The sequence below is a fragment of the Cydia amplana genome, chromosome 11 (genome assembly GCF_948474715.1).
Source record: "Cydia amplana chromosome 11, ilCydAmpl1.1, whole genome shotgun sequence".
NCBI classification, from domain to species: Eukaryota; Metazoa; Arthropoda; class Insecta; order Lepidoptera; family Tortricidae; genus Cydia; species Cydia amplana.
This window is the reverse complement of record NC_086079.1, coordinates 11,996,889-12,004,216: the sequence shown is the minus strand read 5'-3', so window position 1 is coordinate 12,004,216 and position 7,328 is coordinate 11,996,889. Positions and strand designations below refer to the sequence as shown.

Sequence of the window (7,328 nt, the reverse complement as noted above, 5' to 3'; positions counted from 1 at the left end):
CTAGCAGTCATCTTATGAGCCTATAGACAAAGCATTCAAATGACATTGCTTTAGATATCACTGTCAGTCATTTAATTGACACATTTAAGTGCTGGAGTAGAAAAAGATTATATTGCTATCATATGTCATTTTTGTTTTTTGTGAGATTTCCGTTGTGTAAACAAAACTGTTATCCAAGTTCACAAGTATATATATATATATATATATATATATATATATATATATATATATATGTAAAGAAAACAGTAATACCTATTTTCTTAATGTTAACCTTTATGCGGCTCGCCGCTTTAGCCATAGACTTTGCCAAGTGTCATGAATAACAGTTAAGACATTGACATTCATCATTGGAAAAAATATGAAAGGATTAATTAGTATAAAATAGATATTGATTGATTTTGTGGTAAAGAAATAACAAAACCCTAAAATAGAGGCTTTAAATGTTGTTTCTTTATTATTTACAGGTAAACTTCTTTATATTTAGAACTAATTTTGTAGTAGATTGGATGTAATAAGTTCGATTTCAAAATAAATCTTTATTATTTACAGAGAAACGCAATTTCGCCTTTATTTCATTCACCATAGTGTGATATTATTATAAAACAACATTTTCTGCAAATATTTCAAGAAATATGGAAAAGTTAAGATTTGATTTTGCTGTGAAACCTGCGGCAGATGGAAAATCAAATGTTTTGTGTATAACATCAATTGCTACACCTGGTGGGCAGATTTTTGGATTACCACCGGAACAGCAGCCTGTGCATATGCATCCAGCAATTACAAATACTTCCAACTATGCCAAAATACGGAAATCGTTAACTAAAAGACATCAAACAAGAAAAATTTGGATAACTTTGACAGAAGAGATATCAAAAGTATACTTGGATGAGGAGGAAAACATACAGTGTAATGATATTTATTTGGAAGAAATTTCAGAAGCAAATGTTGAATCTATGCCTAGCGGTTCAAATCAAACATTGGAAAAAATCTTAGAAAAATTGCTTGACGAAAAACAAAAGAAGTCTGAAACACAGAATTTAGGGAAAATTGCAAAGGATTTCATGATTAACAAATTTTCCGGGCGAAACTCAAATGCTTACCAGTGGATTCAAGATTTGAATAAAGAATGTGAACGTTTCCAAATTAATGAAGATAGAAAAAAAATTGAAATTCTGAAAAACTTCTTGGAGTACTCCAGTGTTGATTGGTACAGTTGTATGCTAATGAAATTTACTGTAGAATCAGAGTGGAATAAATGGGAGAAAAACTTCTGTGAGACGTTTGCAAACAAAGGATGGTCACCCATTAGATATGCTCTTACCTTTAAATATCAAGCAGGTTCGTTACTCGAGTATGCCTTAAAGAAAGAAAAACTGTTACTGGAAATAAGAAAATCAACAGATACTGGAACGCTTATCGACCTTATAGCACTTGGTCTGCCTAATTATGTAGCGGATAAAATTGATCGTGAAACATTGCAACAGACGGAGGACTTATATAATGAACTAGGAAAATTGGAACATATGGTTGGAAAGAATAAATATGAGAAAAAAAATCCTACATTTTCTGACATGAAATCCAAGAAAGTTGAAGAAAAAAAGCCATGCCAAGTTTGTATCACTGAAAACAAAGGGACACGCTACCATCCCGAAGAAAAATGCTGGTTTAAAGGGAAAAATCAAAAAGCAATTGTGAAAAGTGTGAATAACTCAGAATTGGAAGTTGAGCTGAATGAGCAGAATCCAAAAAACTCGTAGTACCACCATTAATAAAAGTAAAGCTGCTGTTAAATGATACATTAAGAGTGTCTGGGATTTATGACCCAGGTTCAAATGTGTCATTAATAAATTCTAAATTATTAAAGATAAAAGATAAAGAAAAGACAACTGATATAGAAACGGCAAACTTGAGTACTATTAATGGTGCGAAGAATACAAAAGGTATGATAACACTCAAAATAAAAATATATAAGATTGAGTCAAATATGGATATTTTCGTCATAGAAAATCTTCCTTATGATTTTTTAATAGGATTGGATTGTATAAAAAAATTCAAATTAATGCAAGATGAAGAATTAAACATTTTACAATATAATAGTCCAGAAGATAAAAAGAAGTTCCTGAATGGAGAGAATATAGAAAAAGAAGAGTTGATAAGTAATTATTCAAATATATCTAACGTCAATATTCCTGATGTACTGGGTGACGAAGATGGCGATATTACTTGCACGGAGATATTACTAAATAAAGAGATTAAAAGCAGATATGAAATAAATTTCAACGAACATATTAACTCAGATGAATTTGAAATGTCAGTAAACCATCTAGATTCATATCAACAGAGAGAGATTGACAAGTTAATTGAAAAATATAAATCAGTCTTTGCTAAAGATAAATATGACATTGGCACTGTACGTGATTATGAAGCTCATATAGACTTGATGGTGGACAAGTACTGTAGCAAACGTCCATATAGATGCAACACAGAAGATAGAAAAGAAATAGAAGGACAAATATCGAAACTATTAAAGAACAATTTAATTGAAGAATCGTATAGCCCGTTCGCTGCTCCGGTGACTTTGGCATATAAAAAAGAAGATGGAAAACGAACAAGGTTATGCGTAGATTTTAGAGAATTAAACAAAATCGTCGTTCCACAGTCACAACCGTTCCCACTGATTGAGGATTAAAGGTAAAAACTGTAAACTGTAAGTACTTTTCTACTTTCGACGTAAACTCCGCTTTTTGGTCAATACCTTTGAAAATTCAAGATAGATACAAAACTGCATTTGTTACCCAAGAAGGCTATTTTCAATGGACGTGCCTCCCGTTTGGTTTAAAGACTGCTTCAGCTATTTTCCAAAGAATATTGAGCAACATCATAAGAAAACATAAGCTTTCTGATTTTGCGGTAAATTTTATAGATGATATCTTGATTTTTTCGAAAACTTTCAATGAACACATACAACATATTTCTAGACTACTCGAGGCAATATTAAAAGAAGGGTTTAGACTCAAGTTTTCTAAATGTAGTTTTGCAAACAACCATGCTAAATATCTCGGTCATATAATCGAGAACAATTCAGTCAGACCACTTAAAGACTACTTAACCGCAGTGAGAGATTTTCCAGTTCCAAAAACAAGAAAAAATATACGCCAATTCCTAGGAAAAGTAAATTTTCACCATAAATTTATACCACATAGCGCAATTATTCTGGACCCGTTACACAATTTACTACGAAAAGATGTGAAATTTATATGGTCGCCAGAATGTCAAGAATCGTTTGATAAAATAAAAGGTTTGCTATGTTCAAAACCGATTCTGAAAATATATGATCCTGAACTTCCAATAAATATATACACAGATGCTAGTATCCACGGAGTCGGAGCGGTTTTGAAAGTAATAGATAAAAACGGAGACAGTAAGCCCGTGGCATACTTCTCAAAGAAACTAACTGAGACTCAAAAAAGGAAAAAGGCCATATATCTAGAATGTCTTGCAATTAAAGAAGCTGTTAAATATTGGCAGCACTGGCTTATGGGAAAAGAATTTGTGGTATACTCCGATCATAAACCATTGGAAAATATGAACATTAAGGCTAGAACTGATGAGGAACTTGGTGATTTGACTTATTATCTTTCCCAATATAATTTCAAAATAAAATACAACCCTGGACAATCGAATCAAGAGGCAGACTGCTTAAGCAGAAATCCAGTACTAGAGCCATATGAAAATAATGATGATTTTTTGAAAGTAGTAAATTTAATAACCCTAGAAGATATAAAAAATGACCAACATACAAATCAAGACCTACAGAATGGAAAAACAAACACAATATTGGAAAACACAATTTATTACAAAAAGAATAAAACTAGAAACAAAATCATACTATCCGAAGCACTGAGCAAAACTCTCATCAAAGATGTTCACAATACTTACTGCCACATTGGGATAAGCCAGATGATAAATAAAATAACACCATTTTATACAGCGAGAAATATATTTACGAATATTAAAAAAATGTGTGATGAATGTGAAATATGTATAAGGAACAAATCAAGGAAGAAGTCAAAATATGGCTTATTGTCACATTTTGGTCCAGCGACACGCCCATTTGAAATAGTATCCATTGACACCATTGGAGGATTTGGAGGATCACGGTCAACAAAAAAATATTTACATCTTTTAGTTGATCATTTCACGAGATATGCATATATTTTGACATCAAAAAATCAAAACTCTAGTGATTTTATTAAACTGATAACTAATGTGACACAGAGTTATAATATTGATATGGTATTAACAGACCAATACCCCGGCATAAATTCTAAAGAATTTAAAGATTACCTAAAGAGTAAAAATATAAAAATTGTTTTTACAGCTGTAGATGCACCATTTTCTAATGGTCTTAATGAAAGGCTAAATCAAACTTTAGTCAATAAAATAAGATGTACAATTAATGAAAATGATAAGAAAACAGCCTGGACAACTACTGCACAGAAATGTGTAGAAAAATATAATGAAACAGAACACACTGTCACGAAATTTACTCCGAAATACCTTTTGGAAGGTGAAAACGTAAATATTTTACCAATAGAATTAAAATCTAAATGTTCAAAAGAAGACCTGAAAAGAGATAGAAAGTTAGCCTACAAAAACACAATAAGATCTCACAAATATAATAAAGAAAAATTCGACCGGCATAGAAAAGAACACAATTTTGAAATGGGAGACATGGTCTATGTAGAAAATGGGAATCGACTGAATAGGAAGAAGATGGATGAGTTAAGAGTTGGACCATTTAAGATTCTGAGAAAAATATCAGGCTCCATTTATGAAGTTGATGCAGGACACAAGAAACTGGAATCAAACCTTTACCACATTACAAAATTGTCTCCAGTGGTACTTAGTACCTAAATCAACAATTGCGTGATTGATTTCTCCTTTGCAATTGTTTTCTTCTAGGAGGGAGATGTAAAGAAAACAGTAATACCTATTTTCTTAATGTTAACCTTTATGCGGCTCGCCGCTTTAGCCATAGACTTTGCCAAGTGTCATGAATAACAGTTAAGACATTGACATTCATCATTGGAAAAAATATGAAAGGATTAATTAGTATAAAATAGATATTGATTGATTTTGTGGTAAAGAAATAACAAAACCCTAAAATAGAGGCTTTAAATGTTGTTTCTTTATTATTTACAGGTAAACTTCTTTATATTTAGAACTAATTTTGTAGTAGATTGGATGTAATAAGTTCGATTTCAAAATAAATCTTTATTATTTACAGAGAAACGCAATTTCGCCTTTATTTCATTCACCATAGTGTGATATTATTATATATATATATATATATATATATATACTCTTATATATATATATATATATATATACCTATGTATGTATTATCAATCAATGGTCGTCAATACTTGTCGGTGTACAATTTATATTTTGACAGCTCAGTCCTTAATATCCGACTTGGCCTGATTTTTTTAAATGTAAAAACAACTTTATTTCACGCTTCCTTCTGAAAGCTTTTATCTTATTTTTTACTTTTTATTAGAGATTTGGCCATTTATAAGTATTTAGTTATGACAATTATTCGTATAACGGATGTGATTTTACTTTCGAATATAACCGAGAGGGGATACTTATTAGATATTTTTAGAGTTTTAGACCGTCCTAGCTTATTGTGAGCATAACATCGTTTTTAATGTTATTTTTTATGAATCAATATTATAAATACATTCATATCTGTTATTCTGTTCTATATTAGTAATTTAAATTGTATTTTTTTAATTCATAATATGTTAATTATATATATTTTTTTAAAAGATGTGTCCCGTCGAGTTTGTTGCCGGTCCCATATTGGGATACCCTCCTCCAATTGAGGGGGGATTTCTTCTCGGGGCTGAGGTGTAGGGTTGGAGCCGGTTAACTTTATTTGACGTTCATAAGCGCATTGTAATTATGCCTACTTAAATAAACTATCTTTTTTTTTTATTACAGTAGGAAGGTAAGGCAGGCTAGATATTTATCGGGCAGTCGGTGCGTGTTACCATTCAGTTCGCATTAGAATTAGTAGCGGCTACCGACGGGGCGCCGGATTAGTGAGCTATGGGACAAGTGCGCCGGCGCCGCCGTGGCCTGCATTATCGACCAACTATAAAGAGTTGTTCGACTAGGTATTTAATATTTATTAACTTCCAAATTAGCTTTATTCATGGTTCCCTTATTGGGCTGCATATTACACCTGACAGTTGCTGTTTCACAATTATTTTAATAATAGCTATTACGTACATATCATAACGAGTGACGCTAATTCTACGACGGATCTACATATAAGGTACATACTTATTGAATAAAAAGAAAAAACAATTTTTTGGCTTTAATTAAAATTATACTTTAATTTTTACATATTTTTAACAAGCTTTTATTAGGTCGACCTGTATGTAACTATGTAATGGAATCTAAGGTAACTAACGCAACCTAATTGTGTTAGGGGTTTTTAGAATTGTCTCGATGAGTATGATTTTGTCTGTCGTAAGAAAAGTACAGTCAGCGATAAAAGCTTGTACCAAAAAATAATTTTTTGCCAAAAACTTATTCATGTTATAGTTAAGGTCGTTTCGGTAAAGTTGGAAAGGTTTCCAGGGGACAGACTCAAAACGTTTGAGGGATAAATTTAGTACCTATTAGGCATACATATTTTTATACCATATTTATGTGACTAAATGATGTGGCTACAAGCTGACAAATTGTTGTTTAGCAAAACTATACACGGTGGCCCAAAATACGTTGATTAAGATTTTTAGGAACATTTTTCATATTTATACACGGCTTGTACAAAATGTCATTAAAAATTAAAACAACAATAAAGTAAATAAAACAGATCGTATTATCTTCAAAATAGTCTCCTGTATAAGCTTTGATTCGAAAATGCATAAGATTGTGGAAATTATCAACAATATGCCACAGTAAAAAATGTTGTACATACCTATATTTATTTTTGGGCCAACCTGTAAACAGCGGAATGCCTTTTGAACTGCGCTAATGTTAGGTACCACTACATTTCATATTTCATTTGTTAGTCAACTCCACGAACAAATATATTATATTATATATTTGTTGACGAACAAATATATTATATAAATAATAATATAATATATTTGTTCGTCAACTCCATGCCTTTCTCAGGCAACGTCGCTGGCTGCGTCTGTTGTCGCGTGATTGCGCCTCGATTTGAATATCGTTACGGTGTCAACAATTTTCATGCAGAAATGTTAGAGCCCACACCACCGGTGAGACTGGCCTAGCGAGCATTATCC

General features: G+C 31.8%; 1 long non-coding RNA gene across 1 annotated transcript; it reads left to right on the top strand.

The window, feature by feature from the left end:
• The first annotated feature begins 375 nt into the window (after positions 1–375).
• LOC134652493 (uncharacterized) lies at positions 376–3,683 on the top strand. The gene is made up of 2 exons (XR_010097184.1): positions 376–464; positions 550–3,683. It is a non-coding gene; the product is annotated as an uncharacterized LOC134652493 (long non-coding RNA).
• Positions 3,684–7,328: the final 3,645 nt, after the last annotated feature.